The following is a 13149-nucleotide window of genomic DNA, read 5'->3' as shown; positions in this document are numbered from 1 at the left end:
ATGTATTATCTACTAACAAACATCCGTGACCTTATGGTAGGGGAACATATTAACACACATAAGGAATGATAAATACTTATTATGGGTGGCTAACTTATTGGTTAGCTTTGGTGGTAAGCTTTTTAAAGGGGATAATTAATATGATTTCAAATGCAATGTTATATTCGAGGATTGATTAAAGGGAGGATACAATAATAATTTTAATTTTAAATCAATTAAAGGAAATATGCATGATTTAAATGTTATTAATTGGATTGGGTGTGATGAAATAATTATAAGAAATGGTAAGGTTACGAAAAAGATTAGAGGAGATCGTATCAAAAATTAATTAATTAGAAAGGCTAGATTTTTCAACAAAAGATTGTTACACGTTTTTTGGAGGCCAATCAAATTCTTGATCAATTGCAAGGGTGGAAGTACAGATGTGTTGCCTTTGTGGAGATGGGGTTGACATTTAACCTCTAGTCCAAGTTATAATTACGACATCTCATATCTTTTTTTAAAACAAGGATTTAAGCTCTTCCCGCGAAAGAGTTAAAATGCAAGCTTGACTTTTAGAGTAATTTTAAGTCTATCAATTTGGAGTGTTCAAAGAATTATGACTAGGAGGCTTAACTGGGTGGAGACATGGTTAGAGTGGAGCCCTCAAGCATTGAAGAATATGTGAGGAAGCTCCGCACTTGGTTGTTATTGAAGGAGGGAGAGCTAGTTCTATTCATGGAAGCCATGATGAAATACAATATTGAATAATTGCTCCTTGCAATTCATGAATTCATAGACTGCTAGAAAGGTGAAGATTAATGACATTTCATTTCAAGTTAATGAGGAAATTAGAGATATGGCTACAAGGCTTTACATGGAGGGAAGGAAATGGTGGAAGTGACGAAGATTTCAGATGAATTGAGCCTGGAGAGATTCTTCAAGATAAAGAACCTATTAGGCACAATGGGGGTTTTAGTAGGGACAAGCTTCAACCCTGGAACGAGGTATGTTTGGTCATAATGAAGTATATTACTCTCGAGGGAAGGTTTGAGGTTTGCTATTTTTTACCATTTCCCTTTACTGAATCACTTTCGTAACCATGATATTATATCTATTTCCTTTTTTCTCCTCCAAGACTTGGAAGTTACTGTTATAGAAGTTAGGGAGAGAAAGAAGAAAGGTAATTTTTTTTACCACACTCCATCAAAGGCTCATTCTTTGATTGTACAACTTTCAGCTAGCACTTTGTCCACCTAGATGTGTTGTTTTAGCTAATAATCAAAGGCCCACATAATCTCTAGAATCCGCCTAGATTTGGTGGTGTGAGTAGTTCTAGGGCCCCCACCCCTTAGCCTTCTCCGTCATCTACCCTCTCTGGTAATTCCAAAATTTATTGGGAGGAACCCAAGTTGCTAGTGAAAAACCAAAAAATGAAAAATCTGTTGAGATAGATTTGGTGGAGTGTTAAGAAGAGATTGAGGGAGGCTGTAGAAGGATGGGAAGGCTTTCGAGGAGCCAAGCTAGGAAAAAATAAATGACAAATAGAAATTTGGATACAAATAAGGAAGTGTCTGGTTCTGGAGAGAGTGAAAAGCTAATGAAGGAGAAATCTAGGAGGGCATATATGGTAGAAAAGAGGAAGAGGAGGAAGCAGATTATGAGGAAGACACCTTAGAATCGAAGGAGGATAATGCTAAAAAGAAAGAGGAGGTGAGCAATGACTCCACCCATGTCTTTACAAGCTTTATTATGAACACCTTTGATTTTACCCTGGCTCCTCATTGGGGAACCCAGTCTTCCATTGATATCTCCCCAGTGATTGTCACCTCTACTAGAGGACTGATAAAAATGAAAAAGCCAAGGTTTTTCGCAACCCCATTGTGTTGTAGGTTTTGGACAAGGATGTTCTTAAGGGAGATACGTGGATTGCCAAGGGGCTAACTAGTATTGTGGAGGCGACCGACTGTGAGATGGAAGAGCTAGAAGCCCACTACTTTGCCCTTGATGAATGTTTTAGTTGGTATGGCTACTCTCTAGGCTCCGGTTTTAAAAAACAATTATAAGTTGGTTAATGATACTTTAGATTTGATTGTTACGATGAACTTGTCTTGTTTGGTCTTGATATTAAAGTATTTGGATGTGATGTGTTGTTAATCTAATTGTTGGTATATGTTGTTTGGGACTACCATTGTTTTGTTTTATGGGCCAACCCCTTAGTTTTGGCTTCTTTAATAAATAAGAAAATGTGAGCAAGTCATAAATATGTATGCAATAGATGTTTGTAATCATGATAATATGTTTCGATGCTATGAAGTTATTAAAAAATACAAAAACAATCTAAGTAAACTCAAGCTAAGTGAGAACATATTTCTCATTAGAAAAGTGATTAGCTAAATAGTTTGACATTGCATTGCAAGCAACTAAAAATGCCCTCAATTAATAAAATATTTATTCATTTCATTAGTTTATGATAATTCTTCTATTAGTTATAAAAATATATATTATCAATTTAGATAATTTATTAACCTCTTCTATTATTTAAATCAATATATATTCTTAATTATTTATTTAATTTGTTAGATTTTTCCCATAAATAAACAAGTGAATATCTATTTAATCATATAAATTTTCACCTCTTTTTTTTTTCTTTTCTTCTGTTAATTAATTAATTAAATATTTTATAACTAATTCATTATCTCATTCTTTATAATGTCACGCCTTCAACTATTTCACATGGAATCAAAATCTAAATTTGTAGGCTTGGGAAAATGTCACCTCTCTTAATTTACTTATTTCTTCTCATTTCCCAACATGCCTAGGTAGATGTGTTACTGAAATAAACACCTATAACTAACTCTTCACTGGTTTTCTGGGATCGCTGCAAATGTACTAGGCATTGCCATGAATTTTGTATGTGTGTTGGAGCTAACAATGATCTCTTTCTTATATTGAGAACAAACCATGAAGAGACATGCCTATTGGTTAATCAGAGAATTAGTATAATAATAATTTTGATCAAACACATACACACACATAAATTTCTATCATACACTTATATCTCATATGATTATATATAGGTTTATCTGACATAAGCTATCAAACATCAACACTCCCTCTTAACTAGGGAGGATAAACACATGACATTTATTACACCATTGGTAATATTACAAATGCCAAATTTTAAGGATATCTTTGATCAAAATATATCCACCATTTTGATATCACATTTGATATTAAGGGTATTGATCTCCCAGAATATCAACACATGATATGCACCAAGTACTCAAATAAAGTTTGATATCACATATGATATCATGAGTATTGGACACCCACAATATTGAAATTTGATATTCACCAAGCACCCAAAAGTTTTGATATTACATCTAATATCACGAGTAGTGGTCTCCTAGAATACATGCTATTCACCAATTACTCAATAATGTTTGATATCACATTTGATATCATGAGTATTGGTCTCCCAGAATATCCATGATATTCATCAAATTCTCTTTGAGTAATGACCTTCTATAATGTTGAGATGCAAGATATTCACCAAGTACTGTGAGTAATGGCTTATCTACTATGACATTCACCATGTACTCTATGTAATGGCCTTCCGAAACATCAATTTGCAAAAGATTCACCATGTACTAAAAAAATGTTTATAAGCTATGTGCAAACATATTCTCATAATGCTTACCATATAAACATCCATCATGCAAAGTGTAATCTATCATGATTTGCATAGACATTTTAAGATTTTCATCATAATAAAAAATTTAGTTATTGTAAGATCGTCACCTTTCAATGACTTCCAAAAATAGAAGTGGCATCATTTGGAAGTCGCCACTTTCTCACGATGTACATAGGGGGTAGGCTCATTAAATCATGCATATATTACAAATGCCAAATTTTACAAAAAGTTTACATGAAGTCAAAACTTCCCCTTCTAATATGATCAAGATCTTCAAAAATCAATTGAACCCTTCTAATATGACCAAGATCTTCAAAAATCAATTGAAATATTCTCTATTAACTCATTCAGCCAGATGTGTCACACACCCTTTGAACATCAATCTTCTAAACTCTTACCTTTGAAGAAGTGTCAAACTCTCTCTGAATTTGAAGTGAATGTTCATTTTCCTGCAAGTACATTCTTAGAAGAAAAGATCAAGAAAATAACACTTATAAAACTAAAACTAAAAGAGAGAGATGCTACAGTAATACTCGAGGATAATAAATGATTATGCATAACAAGATCATTCTAATAAAATATATTTTGAACATATATACATATATTCAAACTTCTATATATATACATTAATCTACATTTTAAACATATTATTTCCTTATTAATACCACATATATGAAAATGTTATAGTATATATATATATATATATCATTTAATAATAATAACCATATTAACCATATTTATATTAATTAAAATATACCTACATACTTTACCATGAAGGGACCCATCTCTTACTGGCTTTTCACTGCATGTATGCATTGGCCTTCATTCACGTCACAGCACGGGTCTAAACCTTTTACTTGATCGAGGTTCCTTAGTTATTCTGCTACTAAATAATCCCTGTGGCGGGGGCTTTCTTTAATCCAGCCAGTAATCCACCTGCTACATTATTCTCCTCTGTCAACTGTTCTTTCCTTCACGCGTTTAATCTCTCCATGTTTACGATGGCTTATCTACTATAGTTTACGCTTAGCTGTGGGCTTTTCTACGTGGTGGCAATGTTATGTTCTTACATTTATTTCGCCTCTCCTAAGATTTTATAGTAAACATTGGTCAATTTTATTATATATTCGCATAGTTGTATCACCTCCTGAAACCCATACATGTGTATGTTGACCTGTCTACTAGAGATGCACATACATTGACCACCATATGTGTGTTCTTACAATTTGCATTTTGCTCAACAATTTCAGGGCACGAGGGACTGGTCTTTGAATGTTTGTGGTTAGTTCATTTGATTTTCCCCTCATTCCCATGGGTTCGCCGCTATATTCCTTCTGAACTTTTTGTATATCCAAGCATTTGGTACTAGCGACCTCCATGTTCAAAGTGATAGTCTCCCCCAAAGATTAGATCCTATACTCATGCCTTTCTGAGTATGGGTTTCTAAACTTCCCTTTTCTTACCGGTTCTGTGTGTAACCAAAGGTTCTTCCCCCATTCCCACAAACATCCTTCTCTAACACTTGTTAGAAATGTTCCAATACGTGGTTGAATACCATCGATTCACTCTCACTACATTATAAAACGATTCCTATGAGATCCCTTCTTTATTCTATTGAAATTCTTGTTGTAAATACAACATATCGAATAGTCTCAGCACCAATCTGATTTAATATGGATCACATTACTTAACATCACTCCAACATTTTCTTATTCAGTGCAAACCATTTTTTCTTTCTTTCACTTCCCAGTGCCCTTTTATTCTTCACGCCATACTGTAGACGTTACATGTTCTAAGAAACCCTACCAGTCGCCTTATGTGACATTTAAAATATGGTTCTACCGTTAGAAGTCATCAAGCCTGCATACGATTGAATGGAGAGAAATATTTCTATGAACGTAGTCAATGATGTTATATTTCACTGCATGCTTGCAATTGTCAGTATTCTTATCTATTAATTATTGAAGTTGATGAACTTCATAACTCTCAAGAATCACTTGCATGTAAACACTTGTTACATAAAGGGAAAAACAAAAATTATGTAGGCTGAAATTTTCAAATCCATAGATGAGACATTCTTGATTAGAAAAAAAGAGATTGCTTTAATAAAAAGTGAATTAATAATTTACAAAGAGATCAATCTTTATAAAAAGAAATGAAAACCCTAATAAGTAACTAACCTAAGTTGCATGCCAATAATTAATTGTTATATGTCCAAAGTTTACTTTAAGTAAACTAGAAATAATAAGTGACTTAATAATTAAATCAATATGATTTAATTAATAAGAAAATAATTTATTACTCTAACATTAATTACAATTGCAACCTTTCTCTAATGCTATGTTCATTTTTAGGATTGGTGCAAATGTACCAAGCACTACCATGAATTTGGTATGTGTGTTCCAAATAACAATGATCTCTTATATGTATTGAAATTGAACTATCAAGAGATGTGTATTCGTTAATCATATAATTAATATAATAATATAATAATGTATATATCATTATAATACTTATATCTCAATTACATCCCATCTGATTATATATAAGTTTATTTGATAGAAACTATCAAACATCAACACTCTTGCCTACCATTTAATCTCATCCCTTTATTTGAATCAACCTCTTAATCATATAGACTCCCACCCCCTCTTATCTTAGCTATTCATTTTTTAACAAATTAATCTCAACACTTGATTCTTTAGAGGTATTTTATGAAGGAACATCCTTACTCATTAGGATAATGTGATCAACATCTATTCATCAATATGAATATGAAGTTGGAGAACTCTTGTTTACTTGTGGTCTTGCTATCATTTTCATCACCTTCTACATAAACACACCCCATTTCTTTTATGCCGTCTTATATCTTATACACGAGCTAAATAATTTTTCTAATTTTATGTCTTGGATTTCATGAAGAAATCAATTAGTTGTTTGTTGAATTGGTTTATAGATCTAGACTACTGGCTAAATGATTTGAGCAATACAAATCCACAAAACTCAAAGAACACCTGCATGTAAGAACCTGTCACAAAGAAGAAAAGACAAAGAAGAGGCAAGGGTTTTGCTTTAAAAATATAGAAAATTATATTATCAGACTAAAAGATGAGAGATCTTTATAAAAGATTAATCCTTATAGAAGGCGATCAAAAAACCTAAAAGGGAAACCCTAAGAGGTAAATGACATTTAATAATTACTAATTAATTATTACATAGAAATGCAAGTGCATAAAGAGAAATCTTAAGAAGGGAGTAAAGATAATTTAATAAATGAAACTAAAGTAACCTTTTACTTTAACAACCCCCCTTAAGATGAGCAACAATGCAACTACAAACAATGTAAGCCAAAGTAAGGAAACTACAATGTTGAAAGTTAACTTGGGTCCCGACAACAAGGCCTGATGAGGTACCCAATCACAACCAAATCTCTATAAAATAGAAAAATAGGAGAAACCACATGGGAAAAACCCTACTCCAAAAAGAGATAGCAAAGAAAAAAGTACAAATGATATGTCTTAAGAGACTCTCTCAAGACCATAAGTACAATGAAACCCCCCATGATAGAGGCTTGAGACTCCATAGCCCCCCAGAATGGAAAAAATCACATGTCAATGAACATACCAATGTGGCTCCAATCTGAAAGAAACAAAGGCAATGGGCAAGGAGGGTGAAACCCTTGAATGTAAGGTGAAGTTGGAAGTCCTAGCTAATGCTCAAAAGAAAATGCATGAGAACCCTGAAATTGAATCTCCAATGGAGATGGGATAACAGATGTACTAAATCTGTCATCTAAGAGGAGATATGTGTCCTCTGATATATCCTTAAGAACTATAATAGGTGGCTCAATGACTAGAGCTGCAATGGTAAGTAATGCTAAAGAGTAATCCTGTACAAGAGATGAAATCTGAATAGGAGGTGGAGGTTTAGAAGTCATAAAACTAGTCCCAGGAACAACACATAAGTTCAAGTGAGCTGGCTTCACTTCAGTAGTCTTCCATTAAGGATAGAGAATCTTCAATAGTGGACCAAAATGAGAGAAAGAGTATAGGTGGGAAGAATGATAAAAAAATCCCTATATCAACAATATTGCCTGTCTCACTATCTTTGATGTGCACTAAATCTTTTGCGAACTCAAGTGTCTTTCCTGTCCCACTGTGTGTAATCTAATAGATAGAGAGAAGGATAGAGGACAAAGATGGAACACAAAGTACATCATGAAATGTACCATCATCAATACAAATAGAACCTTTCCCACAAACAGTCATAACAATGTGTTCCCCAACAAAATGTGTGGAGTAGGATAACTGGCCTCAAAAGAGGAGAACAAATCCAGAGAAGGTGCCATATGGTGTGAAGCACCTGAATCCTATAACCATCTAGAAGAGTGTGGAGTAGTAGTTGCAATAGTGCATGACCCTTTCCTATATCTTTACCATCTGACTGAAATGATGATGATGAAGAAGATCTATGAGAAGTAGAAGGAATATCAATGTTTCTCTTCAAAAGGAGAGTTGTCAAATCTGAAACTTGTTTGGCATAGCCATCTAAAATCTTCTCATAGCAACGTGACTCATCATGATTGGGCTTATTAAAATAAGCACACTTTGGGTTTTCTGGCTTTGGTTTATCTCCCGTAGGAGGAGGTGTACCTAATGTGATGCGATGTCTAAAATCAATCTGGGACTTTGTAGGATGTGACTTTTGTTTCTTCTCCTTCATCCCAAAATATGGCCGAGCTACCAATGCATAAGTCTTTAAGCCTGTGAGAGAATCCAACTGAGAGATCTTAGCTTGCTCTCGAGTCAAACGATCATAAAAAACATCAAAGGATGGCATGGTAAATCTAGTACCTAAAGCATCCTTGGTGAAATAGAAGGTAGAAGCAAAAATTTGAAAGTTTCCACAAAGCTTAGAAAGAATCAAGTAAATGCACTCAGTGTTAGTCTTGGTTTTCCCATAACCCTGCACTAAAGATCTCTGTTGTTTGAAATTCATGAAGAAGTCCTTAATGAAAGGAAAATAATTTGGTACAAGAGATTTAAGCTCTGCCTCAATCTGAAGTGCCTTGAACTCATTCATTATACCAAAAAAAACTTTCAAGCTTGGTCCACATAGCTAGAGGGGTATTGCAATTATCAAGATAAAACTGTAGATTATCTTATACCTGTAAAGTAATCAACTCCATTGCCTCATCCATCTTGTTCCTATGCTACATGACCTCAAAAGGCCTCTGCAAAACTGGTTGCATTGCGTCTAAATAAGATTACAACCCTTTTGACCTGAGAAGTCATGTCATCAGGGACTTCTATGTGTGATAGTTATGAAGGGTTAGAAGTTCTAGACAAGAAGAGGTCTCAACCATTATTTTAGAATTTTTTGTTTGTTGAAAAAGTTCTAGTTTACTTATGTAAATAATAGAAACAATAATACAAAACACCCCTTATAATGCAAAAATTAAACCTTGACTGCTAGAAGGAATGCGTATAGAAGAAAAGAGAAAAAAAACTTTAGTTTGAGAATCTCATGTACCTTTGAGAAATATTGATGAAAATTTTAGAGAATCTGGATGGGGCTTGACAAGATCTTTCCAATGCTTCTTTTGAATAAAAAAATGGAGCTAAAACGAGCAATGTACACCACCGGAAGATAGAAAGCATTATCTGAATTTGAGAAAAAAAGGTACCTAATTGGACATTTTTTATAGAAAAATACCTTCACCATCATCTCCATTTTTGAATCATCTTTCTGATGCTTCTTTTCGATCTAAAAAATACCTCCATATGCTCAAGTTAGAGCGAAAAAACTACTAGGGCCTCTAGAAGGCTTTGTTTTTTTTTTTTTGAAAAAAAATAAAAAAGGAGCGTTAGCCCCTAGCCCGCCCACGTGACCATGGACTGGAGGCCAAATAGAGCGGTGGTGGTGGGTGGGTTTCTCTTCCAATGAGAGATGTGATTGGTTGGCATAGAGCTGGTGGCAGACAGGGCTGTGACAACATGAAGGAGTAGAGGCTGTTGCAACGAGTGAACCAACCGCTAGTGGTGTCGTTGCGGTTAGTTGACCACAATAATTTTTTAACATTCCTTTTTATTTTTTAAAAAGAAAATTGCATGTGCATGCATTGATTTGTGTGCCAGAGGCCGTACAACCATGGTATGCAATTGTTTTTGGCCTCCCTAATCAACGTTATCCAAAATCAACAAATTTTATATGAAAATAGGAGTTTTGATGTCTTCTGAATCTAACCGCGAAGTTTGTTTGACCTCAAAGTGCTCTAGATTTTAGAGACCCCCTTATTTTCACAAAAAAAACTCGAGAAAAGTGAGATCTATTTTGTAAAACTCTCGTTTCTCTTTTTCTCCAAATAAGAATAAGCTACAACAAGTTAGGCTCTAATAGCATGAAGGATTTGAAAAATAAAAATCCACAAAACATGAAGAACACTTGCATGTAAGAACCTATCACTAAGAAGAAAAGACAAAGAAGAGACAAGAGTTTTTCTCTGAAAATATAGAAAATTATATTATTAGGCTAAAAAGATGAGAGATATTTACAAAAGATCAATCCTTATAGAAGAAGATTGAAAAACCTAAAAGGGAAACCCTAAGAGGTAAATGATATTTAATAATTACTAATTAATTATTAAAAAGACATGCAAGTCCATAAAGAAAAATATTAAGAAGGAAGTAAATGTAATTTAATAAATGAAATTAAATTAACCTTTTACTCTAATACTTACTGAGTTGTTAGAGCTTACAAAAAGGATTTTCAAAATTGACATGCATCATGCACAATCAAAAGTCTTGATTATTAAGCTATGTTTAGTGCCAACGTATAAATTTTATTTTTGTCAAATAAAGATTATGAGAAAACCTAGCAAGAAAAAAATTCCAATATGAAAGATAAATGATACACGAAGTGAATGCACAATTGAAGACGACATGTGATAGAAGTGGGGAGTGATGTTGGCTCCCCAATAACTACTACATAATGTACAATTAAAAATTCTCCTATAATAGATAAAGGAAAGGTGTCCATGTGATCCTTTCAACACGTGAGAAGGAAATAGCTCCATGTGAATATATTCTTCCTTCCATAGTTGATAAGAGGAGGGAAATCATGTAGCATCCCATCAAGATGATGCTTGTAGTGTTTCCAAGTGCTCAACATTGGATTTTGAAGATGATTTTATGAATGCTAAACAACATTTATCCTCTTGGAAAGAAACAATTATTGAGGTCCTATATTATTCATTGTAGATTGAGGAGCCTTAAGGCTAACTCAATTAGTTTTTTTAGGACTTAGTGTACCATCTTAAATTGGAAGCACTCCAATATAATGAAGGTTTAGCACTTATTTAATGTGAGATCATCAATCTCCTCTCCTTCATCTCTTCTTACCTTTTTCCTCCTTCCTCCTAGATATAATTGGGGTAAAACCTAAAAGATCCTCTTTAAAGTTCCCATTTTCAAGATGTTAAGCTCAAGGTAGGATCTATTTCCCATAGGTCCTCCCTTTATATCCTTCTATCCACTTGGAATCTACTCTTTACACTGAAATGAGATCTCCCTAGAATCTAGATTAGATTTTTGAATTCCAAGACCTCTTTTGGAGCCTTGAGATAGCTATGGGGGTTTGTGCACATGGTCATTAGAGGAAAAGTGCACCCTTTATGAGGTCCTATTTTAGGTCTCCTCTTTGGGTCATGTGTTCCAAGATGTTTGGGTTTTAACTTCTAGGTTGGTTGGCTGATGTGAGTTAGTTAATTCTGAGTTCTATACAAACCCTTCCATTTTCTCCATTTCTCATCCAAAAATAATCCATTCACAAGAAAACATCCAAGTTCTCAAGAGTTCTGCAAGCATTCAAGCAATCTTTTCACCAAAGATCAATGATTTATGCATTCAAGCTATTGAAGGAGTTTATGCTAGATCTTCTATTGTATTTTCATCATTCAAGATATCCCTTCATACATTTAAGATCCTTTTCTATGTCTTCTGTATCCATCCTTTCAAGATCTATAAAGACAAGTTTTAAGAATATACATTCAAGAAGGTTTTGGTTTCACTTTGATTTGGAAGTTGACTCAAAGCTATTGCATCCACATACTTGATTACATCATTAACTCAAGAGCATATCATAGATTCACATTTATTCATGTTACATATATTACTACTACTTGCTAACATTCCATTTCAATTATTTCAATTCAAGGTTAATTCCTAAACTGGGGTTTCACCGAGGCAAATCCCCCAACAAAAAAAAAAATCCCTTTGTTTTGTAGGTTTTGGATCTCGGATTGAAGAATAGGTTACAAATCTAGATACCCTTCTCAAATTTTTATAGAACTGCAAAATCAAAATTAACATCTTACACCATCATTAGGGGCACACTGTACAACAGAAGATTCCATTTCGCCCCTAAAGATCTAGCTTTCCCCTGAAAAATTTGAAGGATTTCTGGGTTTTGTCTGCCTCACAAATTTCAGCCTAGATCTTGGGTATCAACAACTATTTACATCATCCAACATCAAATTTATAGGTTTTTATTCTACAAGAATTGTCTTCTCCTTTCTATTTCCATAGTTTTTGTTTCAACATTATTCTATTTATATATTTTTACCTAATTCCTTTTAAGATGGGGGTGAGAGGGAAGTAAATCTGTGTTATTCATTCTTTTTTTCTACTAGGTTTTGTATTGATACTTCCTTTTGTATCAATCAAATCTAATCAAAAGGGGTGGATCTCAATTCTCCCCCTTTCATTTATGCAGGGTTGGTTTGCTTCCATTTTCCTACCCTACATAAATTAGCGAGCCTAACTTGTGTCTTCTTTCCTTGCATTTAGATCCTTTTATCTTTCTTGGTCATTTTCCTCCTTGTTAGTGCGTTAGATTTAGATTCTCTTGTTGGTTTGCATACATCTTGCATTATGAAGATCTTTTGTTGTATGGTTGTCTTTTCCAATATTTAATTTTTTTCATCTCTTTATAGAACTTATGATATTTCTTAGAGTTTTATGCATTTTATAGTGTTTATGGCTCTTCATACTCTCCTTGTTTATGCTATTATGATGTTGACAAATACACATTTTCATTCTCTTAAGATTATGGTTAGATCTTTATGTGGTTGGCTTATTACCTCTTTGAATTATGTGAGAACCTTAGTTGAGGATGCTCCTCATCCTCCTCTTAACCCTCCTAACCCTTTGTTCAATCCTCCTTCTCCTTCCTCTTCTCCTAGCACTTCTTCTACATATGTTTATGCTCAAACTTTTTTTCATGATAAGGATGTTTTTGCCTTCCTCGAGGAGCCTATTTCTCCTTCTGTTACTCATAATAGGAGAAAATATAAGACCCCCTTTGTTCCTCCTCTTATTATCATTCCTTATACTACTTCTCATCCCGTTGAAGATTTGACAAATACCTATCCTAAAGGTTATCACATGGTTATTAAATAGGGTTACACTAGTTTA

This window comes from Cupressus sempervirens, chromosome 2, assembly GCF_028749045.1.
Source record: "Cupressus sempervirens isolate cs-2001-9-10 chromosome 2, ASM2874904v1, whole genome shotgun sequence".
NCBI lineage: Eukaryota > Viridiplantae > Streptophyta > Pinopsida > Cupressales > Cupressaceae > Cupressus > Cupressus sempervirens.
The sequence above is the reverse complement of the archived record's forward strand: the minus strand, read 5'-3'. Positions refer to the sequence as shown.